The sequence below is a fragment of the Lepus europaeus genome, chromosome 11, assembly GCF_033115175.1.
Source record: "Lepus europaeus isolate LE1 chromosome 11, mLepTim1.pri, whole genome shotgun sequence".
Lineage (NCBI taxonomy): Eukaryota > Metazoa > Chordata > Mammalia > Lagomorpha > Leporidae > Lepus > Lepus europaeus.
Window position 1 is genome coordinate 20,795,190 of NC_084837.1, and position 16,140 is coordinate 20,811,329.

Below are 16,140 nucleotides of genomic sequence, written 5' to 3' on the forward strand. Positions count from 1 at the left end.
GCGCCGGTTTGAGTCCCAGCTGCTCCACTTCCAATCCAGCTCTCTGCTATGGCCTGGGAAAGCAGTAGAAGATGGCCCAAATCCTTGGGCCCCTGCCCCCACATGGGAGACCCAGAAGAAGCTCCTGGTTTTGGATTGGCACAGCTCCGGCCATTGCAGCCGTCTGGGGAGTAAACCAGCAGATGGAGACCTCTCTCTCTCTCTCTCGCTGCCTCTGCCTCTCTGTAACTCTGCCTTTCAATAAATAAATAAATAATTTTTTTAAGATTTATTTACTTGAAAGGCAGAGTTACACAGAGAGAGAAGGAGAGGCAGAGAGAGAGAAGGGTCTTTCATCTGGTGGTTCACTCCCCAATTGGTCGCAATGGCTGGAGCTATGCTGATCCAAAGCCAGGAGTCAGGAGCTTCCTCTGGGTCTCCCATGGGGTACAGGGGTCCAAGGACTTGGGCCATCTTCTGCTGCCTTCCCAGGCCATAGCAGAGAGCTGGATTGGAAGTGGAGCAGCCGGGACTGGAACCAGCACCCATATGGGATGCCAGCTCACTATGCACCTATTAGAATGGACAAAATTCAAAGCTGACAACTCCAAGTGCTGACAAGGTTGTGTAACAACAGGAATTCATATCCATTACTGGTAGGAGAATGGAAGTTAGTTAAACATATTCTACTATATGATCCAGCAATCACACTCGTTGGTTTTTACACAAATAAAGTGGAAACATATGGCCACACAAAAATCTGCACAAGTTGTATTCATAATTGCCAAAACTTGTATACAGCTGAAATGCCCTTCAGGAGGTGAGTGGATAAATCAACTGGTACATCCAGACAATGGAATATTATTCAGTGCTAAAAAGAAGTGTGCTATCAAGCCATGAAAAGACATGGAAGAAACTTAAATGCATATTTCTTAGTGATAGAAGCCAATCTGGAAAGGCTATTTACTGCATGATTCCAACTGTCTGACACTCTGGGAGAGGCAAAACATCGGAGACACTAAAATTGTTAGTGGTTGCCAGAGGTTAGGGGTGAGGAAAGGCTGAACTGCAGAACACAGAGGATTCTTAGGACAGTGAAATTGTCTGCAGGATGTGGCAGTTGGCGGGTGCCCATAGAATGTACAACACCAAGGGTAGACCCTAAGGTAAATTATGGGCTTTGGGTGAAAATGTTGTATCAGTGCAGCAGGTTTATCAGTTGTAACAAGTGTACCCTTCTGATGGGAGATGGTGACAGTACAGGAACCTGTGTGTATGCAGAGCCTGGGGTATATGAGGACTCGTCATTCAACTTTGCCATGAATCTAAAACTACTCTAAAAATAAAGTTTATAAAAACAAAGCAAAGGCACAGCACCTCATTTCCTGGCCAGCACCTGAGGTTTATGAGGATTCCATAGGTAGAACACTTGAGCTGTCCAGAGAAAAGCACCCCTGCACACACTGATGAGGAACTTCGACACAGAGGCAAACGACAATGTGATAGAATTAGTGGCAGTGGCAATCACACAATGACTGGCACACACTCAATGAGACACTACTCTAAAAGCTTTATGTTAAGTCCTCCCCAACAATGCCACGAGGTAGATACATAGTAATTGTCTGAAGTAGAAATTCGTTGATGACATGTACAGACATTGAGTAACAACACACTGTGTTGGTGAGGGTTTGGGGAAACTGGTTCTGCCATACCTAGTTGGTAATGGGGCAAACTGTCAGCACTTGTGCAGAAGGCGTCATGACAAAATCTAATGAACCTTTCACATCCTTGGACCTGTCAATTCTGGTTCTAAGAATGTATCTTGCCGTGGCCCAATAGGCTAATCCTCCGCCTGCGGCGCCAGCACACCGGGTTCTAGTCCCAGTCAAGGCACCAGATTCTGTCCCGGTTGCCCCTCTTCCAGTCCAGCTCTCTGCTGTGCCCCGAGAGTGCAGTGGAGGATGGCCCACGTGCTTGGGCCCTGCACCCCATGGGAGACCAGGAGAAGCACCTGGCTCCTCCACAGCCCGGCCACGGCGGCCATTGGAAGGTGAACCGACAGTAAAGGAAGACCTTTCTCTCTGTCTCTCTGTCTCTCTCTCTCTCACTGTCCACTCTGCCTGTCAAAAATAAAATTAATAAAAGATTGTATCTTGCAGGCACACTCAGACCTAATTACAAAGGACATATGTGTAAGGATATCTATTGTAGCACTCTTCATAGCAGGCAAAAACGATATGCAGAATGTCTAAAAGAACAACTGCCAATACCAAATGTTAGTGAGCACGCATCTACTGCTGCGGGGGGAACGAAGTATCAAGGTCACTTGAGGAAGCAGTTTGCCAACAGCTCCACAGTGAAACACACAAGTACACTTACCACATTACCCAGCAGTCCCACTTGGAGAAATACAAATTTTGTTTACTCAGGAGAAATAGAAACTTATGTCCACATGAAAACCAGGGACCAACAATAGCAGATTTCTTCATAATCACCCCAAACAACCCAATGCCTTACCTGGTGAATGAACACTGTAGAATATCACTTAGCAACAAAAAAGGAGTCAGCCACTGCCACGCACAACAAGAATAAAGCAAACTGTAGATCCAGACACCGGGCAGGAATCCAAGCTGAGCCCCACCTTTGAGTTACCCCAGCTCAGTCAGAAGACCTTTGAGTGAAGAAGCTACCAGATAACTTCAGTGCACAGCTAGTGCGTCCCAGCTCAGGCCCCCAGCACCACGGTGCAGCCACAAGCCTTTGCGCAATCTGTCGGAATTCCTGACCTACAGCATCTGGACGCATCATACAATACCTCACACCACTGTGACAGGCGTGGTGTGATACCCAGCAATGGGTAAATACACACAGAACAAACAACGCGACCATAGATAACTGAGAACTCAGGTACTAATAACTGGACTTGGAAATTTTTTCTTTTTTGTATATTCTAATTTCTATGTAATAAATATACTTTATAGATAGGCCAAACAACATTTTACAAGCAATCTCAAAAATAATACTTTTATTCCTGCTGTTTTCTGGAAGGTTTCCCTACTCCTTACCCAACTCCAAACTAAGATTGGAAAAACACTAAAATCAATCTTGGATTACATAAGTGACTGCAAGAGTTAGGATTTTCACCTACATTAAAGTTACTTTCTTTTATTTTAGATCCCAAATGATAAATTTATTTTTCAAATTTTTAAAAATATCAAATTATTAAAATAGGTGATTCCTATGACTTATACAGCAAGAAAAAATTATAAAGATATATTTGGCATAGTAAATACCACCAATTAATTATGCAAACAAGTTACTACTAGCTCAAATTATATGAAGAATGTGTACAAGCTTATAAACTGACTTTAATTACTATCCAAACTGCCCCAAAGGGGGAATTAGTGGATCAAGCTTGGAGCAAGAGCTTGGTAGGCTTTTTTTAAATACTTAAAAATAACTTACCCTTGTTACGTACATAACAACTTAAAGATCACTTTTACATGTTCTGTCACAGTTAAGCCGCACAACAACACAGGTGCACGTATTATAAATGATTTCTTAGAGACTTTAGAGAGTTGCCCAAGGTCACGCAGTAGCAAGTGAATGGCAGGAAACCAAAGTCAAGTAATCTGACCTGGAGGAGGGAAATGCTTTGCATCAGGCACTCTCATTCCTCTTTGCACAGCACCTCCAGATGTAAGAATCCACCTAAGGTGAAAAGGAACATTTCCTGCCCCCTGCCCATGTAGGCTGAAATGTAAAGGCCATGTGTCGTATTTCAGCCAGGGTCTCCGTCACAAGCAGTAGAGAACCACTCTTAATTAAGCAGGATAGGAAATCTGTGGAGAAGAAATTGGGCATGTGATAGAATCTTTGGGATACCATAATGCAGACCTGGAACTGTTCAGGTTAAGCATCCCTAATCTGAAATCCAAAATGCTCCCAAATCCAAAAGCTTTCGAATGCCAACATGATGCCACAAGTGGGAAACCCCACCCTCATGTGATGGGTCCCAGGCAAAATACAGGTGCACTGAAAATATTGTATACCATTACCCTCCATCTAGGTATATAAGGTGTCTATAAAACATAGTGAATTTCTTTTTTAATTCTTGGGTGTCATTCCCAAGATACCTCATTTGGTATATGCAAGTATTCCAAAATGCAAAAAAAAATATGAAACACAAAGCACTTCCAGTCCCAAGCATTTTGGATGAGGGATATCCAGCCTATATTCAGATTGGTGCAAGGAAGTGACCACTGGAGTTGCCACTTGGCACAGCCAAGTTGCACCCTGCCCACCAACACTGGCCACAGCAATGCACCAAGGACACTGCTTCTGTGCCTCTGAACGGCTGCCAGCTATACTCTTCTTTGTGGCATCATGTTCATTTCCAGGTCTTGGACTATGTTCTCATTGACAGGCTTGATATCATTATACCTGCACTCTCTTTTTGTGAAAACATTGCCCAGCACACTTACACTTCCCAGCTTCCCTTGCAGTTGTGTGAATCAGCTTTTGCTACGTAACAAGTAACTTTAACACTAGATGGCTTCAAACAAAATGTGGCATACTTGAAGATGCACCACTCAAATCCCTCCTGGAGAGAGGACTCACTGCTGGGCAACAAGAAGTATAGTTAGCTGGCAACTGTTGCACTAGGTCATTCTCATCTCAAGGGAGTCCTTAGCCAAGAACTGAGAATTGCAGTGGTACCAGGGCCTTGCTGGTTCCACCCCATGCAGGACTCCTGGGTGGAGTTTAAGACACACTAACACAGAAGAGAGCACCTTGACATTTGCGAACACAGAAGCAGCAGCAAGGTCTCTGACCTTCTCCCACCCTTCTCCCCTGAAGCAGGTCACAAAAGAATTCTTTGACCTTCTTCTAAAGCAGGTCCTAGGACCCTACACCTAGAGGAAACAAACATCATCATCTCGAAGACATAGAACACAGGAAAGAATCTGAACAAGCAGACTTTGCCAGTCTCCCCCAGTTTATTACTATTGATTGTACCACCTTTGCCCACTTGTACTTCTCTACAACTCTCCACTTCTTCATCAAATCTAGCATAAAAATATATTTCCCCGCTTCTTTGGGTCCTCATTTACAAAGTGTCCCATTTTTTAAAAATGTACCCATGTCTCTTATTTATCTGTCTTTTTTTATATGTGTTTCAGCCATGAACCTAGTGATGGGAGAGAAGATACTGCTTTTTCTCCATATGTCCTCTAAAGGACAGTCTTCTTGCTGGGCTGACAGAGACTTGTCAGGAACATGATGTGCCTAACCCTGTCCTCTTCCTTTTTCCCTTCATGCTACTTGGCATTCCTAACTCCATGTCAGCATCTCACTGTTCCACGGGTTGGCAATGTGGGCTGGGCTCAGCTGGGCTGGCTCATCTCTGCTCCACATGGTCTCTCATCATCCAGCAGGCTAATTGGACTTGCTCACTTGTCCATGTGCAGTAGGGAAAGCTTCCAAGAGAGAAAGCAGGAGCCCTCTTAAAAATCTAGGCTCTGAACTGCCACAACATCACCTCTGCCACATTCTAGCAGGAAAAAAAAACAAAAACAAAAACAAAAAAAACCACACAGGTCCAGGCAGATTCTAGAAGAGAGAACCAGACTCAATAAGAGAAGCTGCAAAGTCACACTGAAAAGGGCTTGGATACAGGGCAGAATGAAGGAGTGTGGCCGATCTGCAAACTGCTACATTAGGTGCAGTCATTGGATCTAATTGTCACTGAGTGAAATGTTAATTTATGAGCCTGGGTCTTCAGACTCTTCCCTCTTCCCTGGAATCCATCTGTTTATATGAAGCAAGTGATGACAATGTAGAGCAATGCTTTCAACAGAACACAGGTGCCCCTGTGGCTCAGTGGGTTAAAGCCAAGGCCTGCAGAGCTAGCATCCCACATGGGTGCTGGTTCAAGTCCGGCTGCTCCACTTCCGATCCAGTTCCCTGCTAATGCGCCTAGGAAAGAAGTGGAAGATGGCCCAAGTTCTTGGGCTCCTGTACTCATATGGGAGGCCTGGAGGAAGTTCCTGGCTCTTGGCTGTTGTGGCTAACTGGGAAGTGGACCAGAAGATGGAAGATCTGTCTCTCCTTTTCTCTCTCTCTGTAACCCTGCCTCTCAAATAACTAACTAAATAAATAAATCTTAAAAAAAAAAAAAAAAAAAGAACCTGGGTCAGACTCTGTTATAATACCTTGGCATTACCTTAACAAATGTATATGAAACTGTTGTAGATAATGAAACAGGGAGGGGGGAGTAAAAATGTTTAAAGAGGAGTTTTATTATTTTTTATTTATGTGAGAGACAGAGAGGTGGGCAGAGACCCCATCCACTGGTTCACTCCCCAAATGCCTGTAATAGCTGGGTCTAGGCCAGGGCCAAAGCCAGGAGGCAGGAACACAATCCAGGCCTCCTAGATGGGGAGCAGGAACTAAGCTACTTGAGCTGCAATCAGGACTCAAATGTAGGTACTCCAGTGTGGGATGTAGGCGTCTTAACTGCGAGGCTGAATGTCTGCTCCTAAGGAAGAATTCTAGAAAACTGTCCTTATGTGTTATGTAATGCTGTGCCTTTATTTTTCCCGAGTAACCTCCAGTCAAGGTCTTCATCACTTTTGAGTATAGATTTTGGCTTATTTTTTGTTCCCATAAATGTCAATATACTGAGCTGGATCTTAAGTAAGCATGGGAGAATTCAACACAGCATGTTTGCATGTGGGTTATGGAATTATTACTCCATTTTCAGCCAGGGAAATTGAAGTTACGTAGCAGATAAGAAATGAAAAGAGCATTTCAATCCTTACTGACCAGACCACAAGCCTATTTCCCACCTAAACAGTGATTATGCTCACTTTTCCTTTGAGCCAAATGAGTACAGGAGCGGTTTTATTCTCTGTCTTGTTATCTTTAGAGAGAGTAGGGAAGTCCCCCACTTTATCCAGGCAGCAGTCCCTTAGGATACAATCCAGAAATGTGGCCAGGAGCCTAAGACCAATATTCTCTTTGGAGAAAGAAAGGCGAGAGTTCAGCCAAGTCACGCTTACGACCGGCTCATCTGAAATCTTTATTAAGTTGATGAAGGGACGGCTGGGCTGATGCCATCTATGAAGAATGATAGAAGTGGCACATGCTTCAGCCAGAACTCAAAAGAAGAACGGTAACAGCTTTAAAATTTGCAAAATGTTGCAGTATGCTGTCACCAGGGGCTTCTTTTCTGGCCAAATTTGTGTTACATTTAACGGTATTTGCATATCCTTTCAAATGATATATGGTATACATACACAAAGGATTATATAAACTATATAACATTTTATAATTGTATTACTAGGCTGAGATTTTGGTATTTTATTTTCTTCTGCAATTGAGAAGGAAGAGAAAAAAAAAATCTAATGCCTGACACTAAATTTCGCTTTCAAGTCCCAAATAACAGTATTAAATCTTGGGGCCTACAGAACAACAGATTAAAAAAGAAATTTATGTGCATAATTAACTACATAACTGATTACACTTGCCTGAATAAACACTTGATTAGTGTAGTCTTCCTTGAGTATGAGTTTCTAAGCAGCAGTACATTTGGTGAATTGAAACAGGAATAAATAATAAGAAATTTACTGACAGTTAAATTAAAATAAGCTTTTGCAAAACATCTTTATATAATTCAAAACTATACTCACAGAGGTAATTCTTTTATATATGTCATGCAAAACATTAAAGTAATAATGCTTCCATAAAATAGCTCTCCTAGGCATATATTGAAGTTAGTATTGACTGAAACTTAAAGCTGGGAAATATCTTGAAGCTTGTACAATAGATAGTACAGCTCATCATATTCATGATGAAGAAACTGAAACTCAGAAAGAATTATTGATAACTCTAGGATTATTATTTTTCTTGCCAACCCTTATAATCTTATCATTCTATCTTTAGTGTTTTTATTTAAATTTCTTAACTAGTTACTGAAATAAAGAGGAGAAATGAACTCTAGAGGCAGAAATGGATTTCAGAAACATAAAATAATTCCCTACATCATGAAAGAATATTTAATATAAAACTCTTTTCACTTGCAAGTTTTTATCTCTGCCTGGCACACAGCAAATTCTCAAAAATGAATAAATTCCTCCAGGCAGAAGAAAAAAATAAAAAAGATTTCAATCCTCCCAGACTATGGTTTCATTATAGAAAGTACTTTGTCTCCACTTCCCCTGGTCAATTTCCTTATCCCTCAAGTCTCAGTTTCAAAGTCGCTCCCTTAAGGAAGCTACTGCGCACTCCTCACCACACACACACACCCGGTCCCCAACCCCAAAACTAAGGTAGTTGTAGTGCACTGGTTCTTCACAGCATGGGTCACAATTCCATCTTAACTGTGTCCATCATGCATTGCTTCATGATGATGTCATTTCTGAGAAACGTGCCGTTAGGCAATTGTGTTATTGTGGGAACACTGTAAAGTGTCCTCACACAAACCTAGATGGTGTACACCCGAGGCCGTGTGGTGTATACGATTGTACATGCTGCTTGTGGTCGACTAGAACATTTTTATGTAGTGCACGACTGTGTTCAATGTGACTTTTTCCCACTAAACCGAAAGTGTCTTAAGATCAAGCATCCGTGGCTGGTGCCGCAGCTCAATAGGCTAATCCTCCACCTGTGGCACCAGCACCCCGGGTTCTAGTCCCAGTTGGGGCGCCGGATTCTGTCCCAGTTGCTCCTCTTCCAGTCCAGCTCTCTGCTGTGGCCTGGGAGGGCAGTGGAGGATGGCCCAGGTCCTTGGGCCCTGTGCCCGCATGGGAGACCAGGAGAAGCACCTGGCTCCTGACTTCGGATCAGCGTGGTGCGCTGGCCACAGCAGCCATTGTGGGGTGAACCAATGGAAAAAGGAAGACCTTTTCTCTGTTTCTCTCTCTCTCACTGTCCACTCTGCCTGTCAAAAAAACAAAACCAAACAAACAAAAAGATCAAGCATCCTGTCTTCAGCTGTATCTCTAATACCTGACCTAGCATTGCCCCAGTAGAGTTTCTTTCTTTTCTTTTCTTTTCTCTTTTTTCTTTTCTTTTCTCTTTTCTTTTCCTTCCTTCCTTCCTTCTTTTCTTTCTTTTTTGATTTATTTATTTGAAAGAGTTACAGAGAAAGAGGGAGAGACAGAGAGAGAAGGAGAGAGAGAGAGAGAGAGATCCTCCATCCACTGGTTCACTTCCCAAGTGGCTGCAAGGACCAGGGTTTAGCCAGGGCTGAGCCAGGCCAAAGCCAGGAGCTTCATCCAGGTGTCTCACATGCGTGCAGGGGCCCAAACACTTGGGCCATCTCCTGTTGCTTTCCCAGGCCATTAGCAGAGAGCTGGATGGGAATCAGAGCAGCTGGGACCTGAATGGACACCCATATGGAATGCTGGTGTCACCAACGGTGGCTTTAACCTGCTATACCACAATGCCTTCCCCTCTCTTCGACCCCCAGTAGGGTGTCTATAAACATTTGTGGAACTTATGAAAAAATTAGTGAGTAAATGAACAAAGTACAAGCAAACAACCCAATGCAAACATCACATTTGGATAGACCTACAGAACAATATATCATTTGTCTTACGTTGAAGACTTTAAAAGGAAACAGGCAAAGTGATTTTTAAAAAGTCACAATGGAAATCTGAAATATAGAGTTTCACATTAGGGATGAACACAGCCAGAATTGTAGCAAGGAAATAAAATGATTTTAAGGCAACATATTCAGAAAAATATGGCTTTCATAGGATTTTTAAAAAATACTTGTGTTTCCCACAGGGACAAGAGCAGGTCCCTTTCAGGCAAGCACAGCAATGGTGAGTAAGTAGCATCTTGTGTGAGAACACACTCAATGCATGCAAAGACAATCTCAGGACAGGTGTTTAGCCAGACAGTTAAGACAACACTTCCCATATTGGAGTTCCAAGATTTGGTATCCGGTATCTGGTTTTGGCTTCTGACTACAGGTTCCCACTGATGCAGACCCTTGGAAAGCGGTGGTGATGGCTCAAGTCGCTGGGTTCCTGCCACCCCACATAGGAGATTGAATTCTCAGCACTCAATCTCAACCAGTTATGGGCATTTGGAGAGTGAACGAGTGGATCTCCTCTGTCCCTGTCTTCACATCTCTCAAATAAATAAATGCTAAAAATTTTAAAAAGGAGAAAGTCTTAGGTGCATTTTTCTTCATCCTCTATGTTGATAATTTATACATAGAGATCAAAGAGGGTCAAGAAAAGCCTAACTGTAATTTTAAAGTCAGTCTTTAAAACATGAAGGCAAACTGTTGTTGAAAAACCTCTATAGCTATTCAATTGACTTATTGGTTGACCCTCCAAAATGAATTCAACTCATGACTGTATCTATAATAAGTGAGACAAGAAATAGGAAACAGCTTTTCAAAATGAAGCCAAAAGCTTCAAAAGTAAAAAGGGAGCTCTAAACCCCAAATTAAAGGCTTTGACAGTGAACAAAACAAAACTGACTATTCTTTCATGAATTACAAAAATAAACAAAAGGAAGCAGCTCACAATGGTTAATATACACTATTTAACACCGACCTTGAAATTGGAAGAATAGAGATCAAGGACAGGAAATTTATACGGGTGAAGGTTTTCTCATCAAAGCTCAAAGCAGACTCATTATATCAAGGCTTCTAGATGCAAGGATCAAAGAGAGAATCCCAAAATAAACAAGGTTTAGGGGACTCATTGCATCATCAAAATGAGTGGATCGGAGAACATATATTTTAAAAAGGGGGCTGGAAGTTGGCCCAGCAGTTAAGATGCTTGCGTCCCATGCAGAAGTACCTGGGTTCGATACCCTGCTCAACTCCTGGCTAATGTGCACCTGGGAGGCAGCGGTTGATGGCTCAAGTAATTGGGTTCCTGCCACCTATGTGGGGACCCAGATTGAGTTCCTGGATCTCAGCTTCAGCCTGACCCAGACTCAGCTATTGAGGGCAGTTGGGGATGAACCATTGCGTAGTAGCATCTCTCTCTCTCTCAGTCTCTCTGCATCTCAAATTAATTAATTAATTTTTAGAAGGCGAAGATGCTGTGACAACCTACTGAAGAATGATATAATGAAAAATGTTTGTTTCTCGGTGCTTAAAGTACTTGCTATAATGAATTAAGAGAGAAAAGAAAACAGAAACACCTGACAACCAGGAAAAATAAGCCAGATTTAATGACTAGTCATCATGCTCTACCCTGGTTCATATGATATTTGCAGAGCTTCTTGACTTACATTCACACAACCCCTTGGATAAAGATATCAATTTAGAAATGATTGAGCTTTTTCATAGTCTGTGTGTTCTCTCAAATGCTCTGCAAGACATCAATGATTTACAGACACCCTGGAAGTAGCAAAAAAGAGAATCTTTTATTTTATTATTTTAACATGTCTTTTTAAAAAACATTTATTTATTTATTTATTTATTTATTTGAAAGGCAGAGTGACAGAGAAAGACAGAGAGACAGAAAGAGAAAGATCTTCCATCAGCCCCTTGGTTCACTCTCCTGGGGCTGCCATAGTCAAGGCTGAGCCAGGCCAGAGCCAGGAGCCAGGAACCAGGAACTCTATCCCAGTCTCCCATTGGATGTCAAGTATTTGGGACTCAAGTATTTGGGTTATCTTCCTGCTGTCTGTCCAGGTGCATTAGCAGGAAGTTGGATCAGAAACAGAGCAGCTACACTGATACAGGGTCCTGGTGTCTCAAGCAGCAGCTTGACCCACTATGCCACAGCACTGGTCTCAGAAAAGAACTTCAAACAGATATTTATTTATTTGAAAGAGTTAGAGAGAAGGAGAGACCCAGAGAGATCTTCCATCTGCTGGTTCATTCCTCAAATGGCCAAAATGTCCTGGTCCTGCCAGGCCAAAGTCTGGACCAGGAGCTTCATCCAGATCTCTTACAAGGATGGTAGGGCCCAGGCAATTGGGCCATCTTTCACTGCTTTCCCAGGAACAATAGCAGAAAGCTGGATCGGAAGTGGAGCAGCCGGGACTCAAACAGGCACCAATATGGGATGCCGTCATCACAGGCAGTGGCTTAACTCACCATGCCACAACACCGGCCCCAAAAGAGAACTTTTTAAAAAAGAGAATTTTACCTTTTTAAAAACATTCAAATTGAGAAACTCCATACCTAATACTTTGGATTCAGAAAACAGAACTATGTCCAGAGATAAATCAGTGGTTTCATTAGAAGTTGTTTGGGAATTTAAAATGCTAACACCCTGGACCACTCGCTGAGCAGCCTCCCAAATGTCATGGTGATGTTGTCACTGGGTATCCGTATAATCAATAGACAAAGCAGAGTGATGAACTGAGGTTTTTCAGAAAGCTAATTTAATTGGGTGTAAAAGATCATCCTATCCTCCTAGATCATTTTCTTCCCACACATTTGTGTATGTGTGTGTGTGTGTGTGTATGCACAACAAGGGAGAGAATGGATGGATTGTCATTGTTTTTGTTTGGATGCCTTTGTGTACAAGTTATTGAAGAGTGGCTTAAACAATCAAGGTACTTATCATTTCACATTTGGGAAGTCTACAAGTTCCCTTTCATCTCCACACTGAATAATCCCCAGCATGTTGGCTTGTCTTCTACAGCTGACTTGGTCCCAGAATGGCTGCAACAGTTCAGTGTCACATGAAGATAATAACATGCAAAAGTAGAAAGCCAACAGAGACTGGTTTACCATGAAATCAAAGAGCCTTAGAACCCTCACTTACACAAGCTCCTTCCAAGGCCCTGGCCTGGGACAGGGAAAACCCTAGCAATGCATCACCTGGCCATTTATGTTTGTATACCGTGGAAAAATAAAATAATTGTGTAACTTTTTTTCCTAAAGAGGGCACTCAAATTGTATGAACTTCAAATCCTACAACCTGGATCTTCCCCTGAAGAGCACTTTTTATTCATGGGTCTATTTACTTATTCATTTGAGAAAGAGAGAGAGAGAGAGTACTCCCAACCACTGGTTCATTCCCCAAAACCTACAACAGCCAGGGCTGGGCCAGGCCAAAGACAGGAACCAGGAACTCCATCTAAGTCTCCTACGTAGCTAGCAAGAACCCAACCACTTGACACGTCACCTGCTGCCTCTCGGGGTGCACGTTAGCAGACAGCCTGGAATCCATAGCAGAGCTGAGACTCAAACTCAGGCACTCCAACAGGGACTTGACCATTCTGAGAAGCATCTTAGCCACCGCACCAAATGCCTGCCCCCAGTGTCTGTGTTTCTAGGAGGAAGAAAACCTTCCCCAGAATCGCTACCTTATATCTCATTGGCTAAACAAAACCAGACTCACTCCTAAATAAGCCATTGGCAAGGGAGCTGGACTTCACCTCTGCCTACAGGAAAGGAGCCCAGCTTAGCCTGAGTTGCTGGCTTCCTGACCCCTAAACAAAGTTGGGATTCTATAAATAAGGAACAAGAGCATAGGATTTTAATACACTACCAATAATCCCGTGTTTGGCCTCAAATCCCTTTTTAACTTCACTAATCCATGAAATTAAAAACTCTGGGAACTTCCAGGCAAATCAATGCAACCAATGAGCATAATTAATATCCTATAAGGGAGATTTTCCAGGTTAGTGTGCTCCAAGTGGTCCCCAACTGTCCCAGGTCTGGGTACCCAGAAGTAGACCTGAGATGGGACTGGTGGGTCACTTATTGAGTGGAAGGAAGCGCGGGGAGAAGCATGACAGGATGGACAGGAGCAAAACCAAACACAACCACAGTTGCGGCTGGAGTCTCGGTTCAAGTCTGGCTCATTCTGTGTTCAAGCACAGAGAGCTGGAGGGTGTGTCCCTCACCATGCCAGAGCTAATCCAACCTTGAGACAAGAGGTCTGAGCTTTGTTTCTCCTGTCAGCCAGTCGTTGGTTGGACAGGGTGGAGTGGCTAGCGATTGCCCAGGTACCACCAGCAATTCTCTAGGGAAGGGTTCAGCTGTGCCTGATTTGTAGCACACACAGTCGCTGCGGGAGGGGTCCAGCAGCCCAAGAAAGGCTGCCTGGGTGAGACGCTAGCAGTGTCCAATATTCTGTCCTGCTATAAAGTGGTTCTCTGGCCGTCAGGTTCAGCAGAGAAAGTGATGCAACAGCTTTCGCCTCACAGATAGAGCTGGTATGCTGAGCAAGCTGGACTCGTGATCCATAATCATAAAGCAATGGAATTCTGCCGTTCACTGCCCCGTCAAAGCCAGCACACGGGGCTGGTTCTTTCTGTGCCTCGGAATCACACTCAGGCAGTCTCGTGATTTTTCTGATCAGGCCCAGGAACTACAGATCCCTACTGTGATTCCACATTTAGTCCAAAGTGGAGCGTCTAGGCTTAAATACTCGCCTCTGTGCTACTTGCTAACTGTATCTGACCCCTAAGGCCGGTCGGGGAGTAGATAGGAGTAAGGGGCAAGGAGGGCAGGAAATTTCTCCCTGGCTTACCTAAGACGGTTTAAGGAGTCGGTTCTGGGAGATGTCTTTGTTTTAAATAGACCTCACTGATAAGGTGACGTTTGTTTTTAGTTATTTGAAAGGCAGAGGAAAGGACAGAGAGCTTCTATCCACTGATCCATTCCTCAATGCTTGCCACAGCCCAAGACTGGGGGCTAAAGCCAGGGTCCAGGAACTCATTCCAAACCTCTCCCATGGGTGGCAGGGACCCAAATACTTGAGCCATCACCTGCTGCCTCTCACGATGGCAGGAAGCTGGGACTGGGAACAGAGCCAGGATTCAAAACCAGAGTCCCAGTATGGGGTGCAGGTACCCCAAGTTGTGTCTTAACCGCTGTGCCAATAGCCCACCCTGGTTCTATTGATTCTTTTTTTGTTTGTTTGTTTTTTTATAGGCAGAGTTAGAAAGTAAGAGAGAGAGACAGAGAGAAAGGTCTTCCTTCCACTGGTTCACCCCCAAAATGGCCGCTACAGCCGGCATGCTGCAGCAGGCGCACTGCACCGATCTGAAGCCAGGAGCCAGGTGCTTCCTCCTGGTCTCCCATGCGGGTACAGGGGCCCAAGCACTTGGGCCATCCTCCACTGCTCTCCCGGGCCACAGGAGAGAGCTGGACTGGAAGAGGAACAGATGGGACTAGAACCTGGAGTCCATATGGGATGCCAGCACCGCAGACGGAGGATTAACCAAGTGAGCCACAGTGCCGGCCCTATTGATTCTTGAATATGTGAACCTTTATACATGATGGTCTCAGAGAAATGTATTCTTTAAAACCTCAAACAGGAACGGGCATCATGGAGCAGCTGGCTAAGCTGCCGTTAAGGACATCCGCATCACATGTCACAATGCAGGTTCAAGTCCTGGCTGCTCTGCTTCCGATCCTCTTCCTGCTGTTGCACCTGGGGAGACAACTAATCACAGTCCAAGTACTTGGGTCCCTACCACCTGTGTAGGAGACCCACATGGAATTCCTGGCTCCTGCCTTCCTCCTGGACTAACCCTGGGTGTTGTAGCCTTTTGGGGAGTGAACCAGTAGATGAAAGATATCCCCTCTCTCTCTCTCTCTGTGCTATTCTGCCTTTCAAATAAATAAATATATTTAAAAAAAAAAAAAAGACTAAAGCCTCAAGCAAAACCAATAAACTTCCATGCAAATATTTTAAAACATGAGATATATTCATATAATTCAATACAGTGTCCCTATGAAACCATCTCAAGCACAATAATCACTGCATTTTAGGGAAAGCAGCTCACATTTAATTGTGATTTTTTTGAAATCTCATAAGTGTTTTGACATCTGCCCCCCCCCAACACACATATTTCTCTTAAAGTTACAGGAAAATACCAACCAATCACAGGTTCTATGGGTTTAATAAGTTTGCCCGTTCAGTTCCTATTTGCAGCTCCCAATTGTCCTCTGAAACAGCAGACAGGGCCGGCAGTGGCTAACAGTAAATTCCCACCCTCCAGAGCTGAGAGGTTCAGGTTTCAGCTGCTGATCCAGCTCCCTACTAAAACACCTGGGAAAGCTGCAGAAGGTGACCTTTGACCCCTGCCGCCCATGTGGGAGACTGGGAAGAAGCTATAATAATGTGAATATAATAACAATAAAGCAAAGGTCAGGTCCTCTGCGCACTCTGTGTTGCGGTGGCATTTGTCCAGAGCTGGTACTTCCCCACAGCT

The 16,140-nt window shown here is 43.7% G+C and overlaps 1 long non-coding RNA gene across 1 annotated transcript in view; it reads left to right on the forward strand.

Moving 5' to 3' along the window:
• LOC133769820 (uncharacterized) overlaps positions 1–16,140 on the forward strand; it is an 87,069-nt gene that overhangs the window by 43,337 nt on the left and 27,592 nt on the right. The gene's annotated exons all lie outside the window — the stretch shown is intronic.